The sequence below is a fragment of the Solanum stenotomum genome, chromosome 9, assembly GCF_019186545.1.
Source record: "Solanum stenotomum isolate F172 chromosome 9, ASM1918654v1, whole genome shotgun sequence".
Taxonomy (NCBI): domain Eukaryota; kingdom Viridiplantae; phylum Streptophyta; class Magnoliopsida; order Solanales; family Solanaceae; genus Solanum; species Solanum stenotomum.
The window spans coordinates 56,277,127-56,291,312 of record NC_064290.1 but is presented as its reverse complement, the minus strand read 5'-3'; positions in this window follow the sequence as shown (position 1 = coordinate 56,291,312).

Sequence of the window (14,186 nt, the reverse complement as noted above, 5' to 3'; positions counted from 1 at the left end):
CACATTAGTTAATTATCATTGGATCCAATATCGCTATAGGCATTGGACACATTTACGGAGAGTATTAATTGTTGTTATATATATATATTATACCTCTACTTAACTTACCAGAGACACAAATCGGGCAACTTATTGCTTTAGTGACATGCAACATGACTAAAAAAAGATAGTACTTCTACTTAACTTGCTATACTATAATTAGTAGTCCTTTTTGTTTCTTTTTTACATTAATGGTATATTGTACTTTAAACGCTAATCAAATTTATAACAACTCATGTTCAAATTAATTAGAAAATGTACCATTGAATATTGATCCTTAATACAATTTTCTTCCTGAAATCTATCGATCTATTTCAAAAAAATATATTATTCTTTTCCCATCAAGATGTATAAATCCTATTTATAGACTACTTTCTTTTCTTTAGATAGTTTGATCAATCTCTTTTGCTCGTTAAAGGTAAGGTCCATGTTCCCTCTAATCTTCAGTAATTAAGAATTGTTACTTAAATATCACGTGGTAGGGTCTAAATAAATCCCCAACACCAATAACCAAACCAACAGGCTCACACTACCTTCCTATTGATGATGACTTTTGAAAATAAAAAAAAAATTGTGTTACAAAGACTTGGTAATTGGTATACACGTAGTCATTCCTGAATTACCAAAGGAACAATTTAAGAATGCAATTTTACTCTTTTTATCACTGAATATGAACTTTAGCACAAGTTGTCAATTTTTCTTCCCACACGTTCATCTGTTAATTACGCACAAATCCTTTTCTTAATCGACGCCATTTTTTCTTGCAAAATCCGTATCGTTTTAAATTGTAAAACTAAACAACATATTTATCATTTTAATGTAAACAAACAAATTAACACATTTATGTAATGGAAAGAAGCTAGCTAAGCTATTATTGAATAAATCTCTACTGGCTGTATCACAGTCATTATTTCTGAAACATGTGTTTCAATAGGGACCATTACGTTTTTCAATAGGGAATGATAACATAAGACCCAACATGAAATATTCAAGTTTTTTAAATTTAAATTTATATATTTGAAAACTACGTAAAAAAATTATATTATAAGACACAATAATTGTCAATTAAAAGTATATGGAAAAATTACGATCAAATGATAATTAACTAATACCGATAAAGAGGCTTAGCACTCTTTGTTAATGTGCATGAGAGTAAAGTTTTGAGAAGGTTGGATGTATGCACACACCTTATGAAGTAAGAATGTAAACAATGAAAATTTTTAATGAAAAAATATAATATAAAGTTTTAGGATAAGAAAACCTGATCCAAAAATTTAAGAAGTTTATATAATGATGTTGAAATAGTTGGATTGAATTTGATGAGTTGACTCCCTCTGTCCAAATTTATGTGGCACTTTTCGTTTTTCGAAAGTCAAACAATTTAAGTTTGATCGAAAATTTACGTGTGAAATCTTCTTCTTTTTAAAATGAAAGTTATATATTTGTAAAATACGTAAAAAGTACTATAAGTCACAATAATTGACAATTCAAAATACTATAATTAAAAAATACATGAAAAATTTACAGTCAAAGATAAACTTATTTGACTCTTGAAATCCAAAAAGTGCTATATAAATTGAGACGGAGGAAGTAATAAATAATATTGTAGTGCTTGAAATTTAAAGAATACACCAAAAAATAAATTTGATCTTTTTATAAACACAATAATAGATTTTGGCATGCAAAAAGTTTGACCGTTTGGTAAACTTTAGAATATTCAATAATGAGATAATAAAAATAGAAAGGAAATTAAAAGAGGTAAATGTAAGAAAAGTAATGTCGGTTCATGATAATCGCCAAAATATAAATAAGTCAACAAAATAGATAGTAAGGTAAAAAAAAATATGCTTCAATTAACTAAACATTATTTCATTTTTCAATTATTATATTGCCCTCCGCATTAAAATTTAGGGTCTCAAACAATTTCTTTAGTGAACTTATGATTGAGACGGTGATCCTCAAGGGTATTTATTTATTCAGTCCTTTTTCACGGAATATTCACCCAAATAATACACATATCTTGGACACATGCAAAGAAAAAAACAACACACGTGCAACAAACAGTAAAACGCAATCACGCGGAAAGCGACAACAAATAAATAAATAAAAAAAGTGTGATAGTAATATATAAAGTTGTTTTGATAGTAATTCTTAGTTTTTTTTGTTTTTTTTTTTTAGCGTAGATACTTTTATTTAAGTATGTGTTTGATTGTATAAAAACGATGTATGCGTCAATATTTATTGTGTCTTTCATTATTAGCTTAAGTACGTTAAATTAGTAAGAGTAGTTTATAATATCGTACGAAAGATTTATTTGATTGAATTGGTTAAACAATTATGTAAGCTAGTGTTAAATTATTGTTTAAAATTGGCTATTGGATAGTATGAATTTTTGAGAAAATAAAATTTGGTTGTTGAGTTTTAGTTATTAAAGAGTTTATATGATATATATACCATGCTCACTCATTTTTTCATATAATATATTTTATGATTATAATAATTATTTCATAGTTTGATTTATGTTTAATGTTTTCAATCATTTTATGACCATTTTATTGCATATCGAGTTACTAATACTAAGTAAAGCAAAACAACATTGAAAAGACATATACTTGTCTCAAATTCACAAGAGACCAGACAAATGTTTCTAAGCATGTTTTAAAGTTTTATTTCAATTAGGAATGTTGTTACATGTATTTTTTTTTTTTGAGACACATAGAAGAAATTAAAGAATGTGTTGACACATCTTGACTAATTTATTCTAATAATTTCTTTAGTTAATTCAAATCAAGATGGGTAGATAGAGATTATTAGGTGCAACGCGTTCGAGATAAGAAAGTGGTCATGCTTCTAAGCTGGTAAATTTCGAGATCAAGAATGCGGTGACGCATCTAGGTTGAAACCAATAACATTCAACTACATACTCAAAAAAAATAGTTTAAAATAAGTATAAGTCAATAAAAGCGACGATACTTGAACCACAAGACTCGAGCGATGCTTAATACCTTTTCCTCGGCCAATAATTTTTTTTCCCTCTTTCCTTCTTTGTTTAAGATATAAGAGTAAATTTATCAAAAAAATAAATGATGAGGGGGTATGTATAATATTTTCCTAAGAATACAAGGACAAATATATCCCTTTCTGGAAAAAAAAAGTGTTGTAAGAAAAATATGAGAAATATTATACTTTATTGTGTTTATATGAAGTTAGTGTAGTGAAAGAGAGAGTTCAGACAACGAAAAATATTATAAGTCTTCAACTAATTTACTACACCAAAAAGAGTAATTTTATATTGAAGGATTGTGTTCTTTTGGTGGAGCTTTGGACTCTTCAATTTATTTATAGTTGTTTGAGTCACACGACATTATTGAATTGCTATATTTTGAATGGGACAAGTTAAGAGGTATACTATTGGATCAGTATGGTATATCTTATGTCGTAGTTAATTTAAATTTCCTTAAAAAGAGCGAGATATGCACGTCGATATTTATTCATTCATTTTTGTTTACTATATTTTCAATTGTAATTTATGGTAATTACTTCCTCTGTCGAACAATACTTGTTCACAATTGACTTTACACACTTCTTAAGAAACTATAAATAGAAGGGTAATTTACTATATCATCTTTTGAATATAATAAATATAATGTCTTAAATATCATAAGAAAATGACTATAATTAATGATAAGAATAAATTAGGAACTAAATGTAACATTATCTATTGATTTCAAAGGTGGACAAATATTACTTAACATCTCAAAATAATATAATGAACAACTATTGTTAGACAGAAAAAATATATGATATATACACTACACTTTATGTCATCTCACTTCATTAATTCCTTTTATACTAGGTGAGAGTGTGAGACCCCGCCATTCTAATTTTGGATTTTTCATAATAAAAATTAGAGTATTGAATAGGCATGAGCTGGATTAATTTCACAAGTATTAAAATAGAATATTGGATCAATAAATGAGTTACAATCCAATAAAAAAATAAGGAAAAAAAGTTTGAAATATATTCAAACTTTGATAGAAATTGGTATAACAATTTCAAACTTTGGGCAGAATCTATTACCCTACACTATTTAATAGTGTATTTAAAGATATGTAAGTATTTAGTTGGACAAATTACTATTTATAATGATGCAATATTTGTGATATCTATGTGGACACATATATATCATTAAAATACACTATTATATAGTGCAGGGGTAATAGATCTTGCCCAAAGTTTGAAATTGTTACAGTAATTTCGGTTAAAGTTCAGATATTTTTCGAACTCTTTTTCCTAAAAATAATGAGTTACAATCCAATATAAAAATTAGGGTATTGAATAGGCACGTTTGTGATTTCGTTGTTGTTTTATATCTACAGACTACAGTAGGCTTATTATTTCTGCATTTTCCTTTCCAACACTGCCAACATTCTTATATTTTTTTTTAAAAAGTGTATAAACTATTTTTGACCAAGCTATTTTGAAGACACATAGATGAAAATAAGTTTAAATAATAATTTAATAAAAACTTACTAATAAGTCGGGCAACTAGTGACATGCAACATGACTAATTAAAAAGATACTTCTACTTAATTAGTTTCATAAGAACTATCATCTCATGAGCTTCCCTTTAGTTTGTTTTTCACATTAATAGTATAATGTATTAAAACGCTAATCAAATGTATAACTACTCATGTTCAAATTAACTAGAAATCCTTAATACAATTTTCCTCGAGAAATATGTCTATCGATTTTTTTTTCTCTTTTCCTTTTCTCATCAAGATGTATAGATCCTGTCTGTAGACTACTTCCTTTTCTTTTGATCATTCTATTTTGCTTATTAATTAGAGACAAGTTTCATGTCCCCTCTAATCTTTATAAAAATTTTTACTTTTATGTCACATGATAGGGTCTAGCCAAACCCCCCTAGGCTCACAACCTGCCTATTGATGATGGCATTTGAAAACAAAAAAAATTGTGCTACCCCTCTTTAATTATCTGAGAGGATATAAAAATGAAACAAGGCACAGAGACTTGGTATACATGCAGTCATTCCTGAATTACCAATTTAAGAATGCAATTTTACTCTTTTTATCACTGGATATATGCTTTAGCACAAGTTGCCAATTTTTCTTGCAACATATTTATCATTTTTAATTTACACATTTATGTTATGGAAAGAAGCTAGCTAAGCTAAGCTATTATTGAACAAATATCTATCGGCTGTATTACAGTCATCATTTCTGACACACGTTTTCAATAAGGACTTGTGAATGATAACATAAGAGCCCTACATGTTTGTTTACAATAAGTAGAAAGACATAAACACGTCAACACTATGAGTCTATAAAAAAAATGTTAAAATAAAAAAATCGCTATACATGTTCTTTTAATTTACTTATGAAAAGTCAAAATTTTACTTGAATTAACAAATAATAGGAAAAAAAATTCATCAACATACAAAATGAGCTATTCTTGTAATATCGTCAATATATTGCATCAAAATATAAACTGCTTTAATACTAAGTATTTGCCTAAGTATCTCCTTGTGACGACAACAATATGATCAATATATTTTTTATAAGCTATAATTGTCACAAACTAAATGCTATGTATATCTAATCTCAATTTAAAATACGCAATTTAAAAGATGAGGAAATACGATTGTAACTCATTATACATAAACATAAAAGAATTACTTTATGATCTCTCTTTACAAATCTCGAAAATATTAGTAGGCGACCTTTGGCATAGCAAGCTACCTTCACCACTCTTACGTATACAATAAATATTACCCCNCCCCCCCAATTACATGTAGATTAATGTTTTAACAAAAGAAATGACATATAGCAATATAATTATACATAAACGGTAGAACAATAAGAAATAATCAATTCAAGTGAAAAATAAAATATATTAAAGTACTCATAAAACCAGCTCCATATGTTTTCAAGTAGTAGCAAGAAATTATATGTGATGTGATCATATTTTTGACAATTAAAATAGGATTTCATCATCACGATTCCTTGTTCACTATTGTCAATTCATGTTTTGATCGAAGTGGATCCAATATTTAGAAATCATGAATACACATCTAATTTTAATATAAACATGCTACTTGCTAAGAGACTAAATGAATGAGATTTCGACATTCGAATTGTTTTGTCAAATAATGAAGGAGTTTATAGTAGAGAAAAGGAAGAAAACAGAATTGGAGAATAGGGTGGTGTGGGATGAAAACAAAACTAAAATAGATGAAAGGNTTTTTTTGATAACATTTTATTTTCAAATTTTCACCTGGCATGTTTAAGACCTCAATATTAAAGGACAATTTTGTACATTTAATATAACTTTAATTTAGGACCACAAGATTCAAAAGTTTTTTTTATTTTCTTAAATTCTGTTCCAAGTCAAACTAGGTCACTCTATTCGAGGGGGGAGAGGGGGAGGGGGGGGGGGATATATTATATTTAAATGCTAATCAAATTTACAACTACTCATGCTCAAATTAACGAGCAAATCGTACAATCCTTAATACAATTTTTCTCGAGAAATTTATCGATCTATTAAAAAACATATTCTTTTACCATCAAAATGTATAAATCATATTTACAGGTTATTTTCTTTTTTTAGTTAATCAATCTCTTTTACTCGTTAGAAATAAGCGCACGTCCCACTCTAATCTTTTATGAAAAATTGTACTTATATGACTGCCCCCACACCAGATCTTCCTTATCTCTATTCCCTTCGAGATCTATCAATCATTAATGAATATTGTCTAAATTTTATTTTTATTATTTATTTGGGTATTACTTGCATAAAAATATGTCAATAACTATAAATTCATTAAAATTGATAATAATATATTTTTTTTCATCTATTTCATTTTAGAATGACATTAACTTATACACCCAATCAATATTTCTCATTCTTCTTCTTTGGGATAAAATTTATATTTGTATGGTAAGTTTTTTTATATACATTAAATAACAACAATATTATGATTTTAAAAAGTATATGAAAAATAGTAATTTTACATAAATCTCAAAAAAGTGTACAACTACAAGTTAAAAATTGTTTTAGAGAAGGAACCAAGTTACAGACTGTTTAATAAAATTGACTTCTTCTCACCAGATACTCATCACTCAACTCTACTCCAATCTCCCTTATATTTGTATGGTAAGCTTTCTCAACAGGTGATACATATTTGTCTTTCCCCATAAGATCATCTTCCATTTCTTTGTTAGGATTTTTTTTTAAGGGAAAATTGATTCTAGAAGTGTTAGTAGGCGTTTGGCCATGTGATATCATGTCACGATATAGAATTGTGAGATTAAATCAACGTTTGGACATGCGATTTTATGCTGATTCCATATCATGAGATGTGATTCCATATTCTCCAAAAATCATGATATGGGAATTCCATATCATGATTTGAGATATTTTTAATACAAAAATTAATTCACAAGTTTATATTTTGTTACAACAACCCCACATTTATATCTACTAACCATTTATTTCATATGTAAATAAAATTTATAATCACGTCATTACTTTTTAAAATTTATTATTCTCACCGACATAAAATTTATTATTCTCACCAACATATAGTCACTTTAACTGACATCAATCGATTGTTGAGTAATAAATTTGTTCTCTTCATTTACTTCAACACCTAATTTATTACTTCTACCGTTTTGTATTTAATACAACTCAAAGTAACAATGTTGGTTCATCTTCTTGGTCGCATGATCGAGAAATGCAAGTACAACGTGAGGAAATTGTTCGTACTATGTGGGAGGATTATATTAAAGACTAGTACACTACAATTTATGTTCATTTTTTTTATTGAACTAAAGTTAGATGAAACAATTACTTAAGTGGAGAATAAATAGTTATGTAATAATTTATTATTTGGTTTTATAAATTTTTGTTTATTTGGTAAGATTGAATAAACAATTAGGGTTATTTTAATAGTTTTACAACTTATGAGATTCTTATGTTTATGAGAAAATATACAACACCAAAATTTCATATCGCATGTCCAAACAAAACTTCTTTGAATATGCTTCTAGAGGAGGAGAGGAAGAAAATTGTGCACAAAATTATTGTATATGCACTTTGTTCTTCTTCTTACTAGTACTAGTAGGACCGTTGGCTTCTCGAATTTTGTTACATTCTACCTATTTTTAAATTTTAAAATCATAATATTTAGAAATATCTTTTTAAACGAATTGAGATAGAGAAAATATATAATTATATAAACTTAAATGTAAACTTATAGTAGTACATACAGATAAAAAGGTAAAGGTGAAATGGTCTGGTGGACCCTTATACTTGTATCAGTTTGTATTATGAACCCTTCTATTTACACATTTGTCATCTGGACCCTTAAACTCAATAAAACACAATTTAACAAACCCTCTGACCATTGACCAGGCTTATGTGGCAGTAGGATGTCTGAGTTGGCAAAAGTGTGTAACTACATGCCTATTAAGGCGAGTGAGAAGCATTTTTACTTAAAAAAATATTTAAAATTATTTTAAAAAAATACTCCCTCCGTCCCATTTTATGTGGCAACATTACCGGGCATGGAGTTTAAGAAATAAATGAAGACTTTGAAATGTTTACCAAATTGCCCCTTCAAAAAATAATCATATTAAAAAGGAGACTCACTTTTCTCTCTCCTCATAAATGTATGATTAAGTGGGGGACCAACAAGGGTAAAAGAGTAATTGTACCTTTAAATATTTACCATATAAGGAAATGCGACATTCTTTTTGGGACTGACCAAAAAGGAAATGGTGCCACATAAAATGGGACGGAGGGAGTAATTTTTTTAAACCATTAATAAAAAAACTCCTTCTTCTTCACCTATTACACCTCCTTTTCAGCCATATTCATCCCCTGCCCAACCCTTTTTTTCTCCACAATCAATTTTCATTTATTTAGATTATCTGTCAACTAATTCACCGACGGAGGGAGACAGCGGCGCTAGTGGTGCGATCGCCGGACACCATTGATACACAGTGGAGTGAGAGAGAGGTGCGGCTGGTCAACGAAGAGGAAAACGAGGTGGGTGAGGGTGCGAGGATCTAATCATGGCAGCAAAAATGATAATGGTGTGCGGCGGAGATGAAGGCGCAAATGGTGATGGTGTTCGGCTAGATCTGGTGTGTTGGCTTAGGTTGTTGGTTTTGTGAGGTTGGAGAAGCAAAGGAAAATGGTCGTGATGTGTGGTGGAGATGAAGGTAGGTAAAGGAAGGAATAGGAGTGGTTTCGCCGGCAACAATGGCAACGGCGGCGATGGTTTGGGCCATGAAACAGTGGGAAGGGGAGAAACTATAATGGGTAGATTTCGACGAGTTTCACGGCAGAGGTTGGTGTGAAATTATATTTGTAAGCAATTTGGGGTGTGAAAATAGTAGTCGGTGTTGGATTACGAAAAGTTTGGCCAAATCTGGTTGTGCGGTGGTTTAGGTTGTTGTTACTGTGGAGGTTGGAGGAGGAAAGAAAAATTGTGATGGTGTGCGGTGGAGATGAAGACGGGTGAGGGAGAAAGTATATGTGATTTCGCCGGCAAAAATGGCGACGACGCCGGCGATGGCTTTCTTTTGGTAGTGAAATAGGGAGAATTAGAAATGCCAATAATAAATTAAAATGTTATTATTTTACATTTTATTAAATAATTTTGGTTAATTATTTTTAAAAATAGTTATGAAATAATTATGATGTGGCATTAATATATCTGACGTGGATATGACATGTCAACTATATAAAGGAGAGTGAGCTACACACATGGTTGGAGGGGGTTAAAAGTCTCATTTTAATTGAGTTTAAGGATCCAGATGACAAATGTGTAAGTAGAAGAGTTCAGAATACAAACTGCTACAAGTATAAGGGTTCACCAGACCATTTCGCCAAAGGTAAATAAAGAGGGAGTTCCACGTAATAAGAATAATGAGTTTTGAAACAAAGACGTGCCTGTCGTACTGTAAATTTGAGAAAGGTTCACAAATAGTAATTAGTCCAAGCTGTAAATTTGAGAAAGGTTCACAATAGTAACTAGTCCAAGACGTGGCCAATTTTTGAACATATATAAATGGCAACTATGATCTCTCTCTCTATATATATATCCATTTGAATATGATGTACATGCATGCATTTAGAGGAATTATGTTCTTTTTAACCATATAGAAGTTGGCAACTAACTAAAACATAGTCAGTACCCTAGTCCCTAGTAAATACATAGGTCGACAAGCCGGACAAAGTATATTGAATTAACCTAAATATCATATCTGTGGAGAAATAAAAAAGAACAATATATAAAAATCAAAACAGAAAAAATATTAAATGACTTCAAAGTCAAATTATAAACAAATTGGCAGATAAATAAAATTAAAACTAAACAATTATCATGTAAATCTCCCCATATATAGAAAGTTGAGTAAAAGCATCAGCTTTTCTATTTAAAAAAATGTAAAATTATATCTCGTGACAAAATGATCCATTATATTTATTTGAAACAATCAGAAGATGTGTATCATTTCAAAATATATATTTTTTTAAAAAAATTGGTTTCTTAGTAATTATTTTCTATTATTTCATAAGTAAATAAAATAATATCACCTCAAAAGCATTTATTTATATATAAGCTAACAAGAAAATTACATAGAGAAAGAGGGTGTGGGGGGTGGAACCCCGGGGGTGGAATGGTTAAGTGGTAGGGGGTTGAAGACGTTGGCAGGGAGGGAGGATATATACGATAAACAAAAAATTGCACTTATAAAACTTGTTTTTCCTTAATTTATCAAGAAAATCATATTATATTTCATAATTTTAAGAAACTTATTTTTCAAATTTTTTGTTCAACTAAACATGATATGAAAATAAAATATATATATTTTTTGAAAAATATTTTCCTCTCTATCAAACAACCCTAAGACCACACTTTGTTTAGTTGCTTTAGGCAGTTTCCATCAAGTTAGAATAATCTGTAGTCAGTATTGATTTAAGAAGAATTATGTTAATGTCTTTGTGGGATTAATGGATGGTTCAGATTGATTTGCTTTCCCCATCTTCTTTCTCTCACCATAGCCTCTCCTATACCTTCAAGATCTATCAAAATATTGTACACTGAAAAATTCCAACAAGTCAAATTTTTGAATTGTCATTAATGAATATTTCTAAATTTTATTTACCATATAAATAGATAATCCTTTAACAAATTATTATGAAATATATCTTTATTTTTATTAGTTATTTATGTACCAGTAAAATTATCCACTCCTCGCGGGAAATTTTATATCACAAAATTTATAAAATAATACTAAAAATCTATAATGAACATTGATAATGTAAAGGAAAATGATAATTATAACATCTTGTCATTTATCTTTCAATCAATCATCTTTAATTTGAGTTTATAATTTATCCTTATGTTTTCAGGAAGTGTTACTAGCTATTTGATATTTTTGGGGAATCAAATGAACATCAATATGAGATATTAATTTTTTTAATAAATAAATAATCGTTGGTGAAGGGATATATAAATTTTAAAAGGCTGAAAAAAGTGAACAAATATTATAATTCTAACGTGTAGAAAGTTCAGCCCTACCTTTTACTTTTAATATATCATTTAAAAGTTCCACATTTAAATGTATCATAAGTAATTATTAAAATGAAAAATTAAAGGGAGAATGTATCATATAGGACAACATTTCAATTTATTATATATACTTGAAAGGGTATTACTTGCATCGAAATAGGTTTATAAGGTTATCACAAGATACAGATCGATAGATGATTTGATAAGCCAACGACTTTTTTCCATGTTTCAGAATACGGTTAACCAACATGTTAACTAAACGATTACGATAAATTGGATCGAATTTTGCTGATCACATTATAAATTCATTAAAATTAATAAAAATAATTTCTTTTTTGTTCATCTGTTTCAGTATAAAAAGACATTAGTTTATGTACACAATTAATATTTCTCACATTTCTTCTTTGGATAAAATTTATATTTTTTATAGTACGTTTTTTTGTTGCTTTCCATTCGGTGTCCGAAACCCTTATTGGAGCTCCAATTGGATCCGGATCGCACACTGCAACGTTCATTTGGGGGTGACGCTTCCAACATGATTTTTTCTATATCCAGAACTCAAACCCGAGACCTCTGATTTAGGGTGAAGCACCCCCACCAGTTCGCCACAATCCATGTTGGTTATAGTACGTTTTACTATATAAGAAATGCCAATAAGTTGTGGCACCTCTCCATCAACATGCTGGTTTACCTTTTTGTTAACAAATTAAATTTAAAAAATAATTAATTCTTAAATTTAAAAATATTGCGGGACTTTATTAAAGTTACGTGGCTCGTTGTTTTTTACTTATATCAGACCTGACTAAAAAAACTCCAGCCCTAATCCATTTTATGTCATAATAAAAGAAAATTCCTTTTTCACTTGGGTCGAGTCTACATGAGTCTAGAGAATGGGATATAATGATTTTAAAAAATTAAATTTAGAGTTTATTTTAATTCAATAAATATAGGTCTCTATTAATGAAAAAGGTAAATATGCATCTTTTGGAAGACAATCGAAACACACTTTAACGAGGAGTATTACTACTAACAAATGAGAATAAGCAGCCTCGTTTTTATCAACATGTCTGTTATTTAGAAATGATATTCAATTTGAGGCTATTTTGGTCCATGGATGCTTTTCCAAAGTTGCTTCTTTGCATTTTGATACACATTCACTTCTTAGTTCTTTGCTTGGACAATTATACCTTTTGTTTTGTGATACTACTAATTAGTAAATAAGAAGTCTCCTCTCCATCAACATGTCTGTTTTTGGAAATGCTATATAGAGTAGTTTTTACATAATTAAAAGCGAAAGTACTATAATTTTAAAGGAGTAATTAAAAAAGGATAAAAATTGATTACAGGATTAGATAGACATTTATAAAATATACTAGACAATGCGGACTAGAATATTGACTTTGGGAGAGGAGATAATCATTTATAAAAAATTGTAAGTTACTTATATATCACATGGTGACCGTGAAACATTATCCCCACCTTCTCTTACCAAAGCCTCTCTATTACCTTCAAGATCTATCAAAAATTGTACACCGAAAAATTCCAGCAAGTCAAAACTAAAGAATTGTCATTAATAGATTTGGGAGAGTTAAGCGTTCTTAGAAGAATATCACAACTGATTTCTCTCAATTTACTATATTTGATAAAGAGAAATCAGTAATGATATTCTTCTAAGAAGCGTGAAGTGGAAAGAAGAAGAGTGAGGTATCTGAGAATAGAATAGAGAGTGAGGAACATAGGAATTTCTATAAATTTCTCTTAAATGGTAGAAAATTTTATAGAATATGGTAATCAAAAAGCGTGTAACTAGATACTTTTTTCAAAAAATAAAAAGATAAAACACTACTAGAAAATTGAAAATTACTTGGAAATTTTACTTCGGGATTATTTCTGCAGAAATTTGCTACGAATTTTCATGCGAAAATAAGAAATTTCTAAATTCTAAACTTTTTTACATGTGAAAATAATTTTTCCAGAAAAATTGGTATGTAAATTTGGCGCCATTTTAACAAAATTATTACAATTATTTGGGTAAAATGATTTGCAAGTACCATTTTCATAAGTAAATTCGCAAGTAATAAAAAAATATTTTTTTTTTATCTATTTAGTAAAAAAAATCGCTAGATAAACTTAGCTAGAAATAGTTACTTGAAAATTTATCTAAAAATAATTTTATATGTGATATTACATGGGAATTCATGTTTTATGAATTTTGTTGGGGATTTATTTCTTGAGGATTTACTTGGAAATTTTCCTACTTGGGGAATTACTTGGAAATTTTATTGTTATGAATTTGGTTGGTGATTTTTGGAGGAATTCACTTGGAAATATGCATACTTCAAATTTTTTTGATATAATTTTACTCAAAGTTTTTTCTTGAAATTTAAGGATTATTTTTACTTAAATATTTTCTTACAAATATTTAACAAAATTGAAAATTATAATAATTTAAAAAATGATAATGACATTAGAATGAATTTTATTGTTAAATATTTACTCTAACTTTAGGTTTAAATTAAATTATATGGCTAGTTATTAA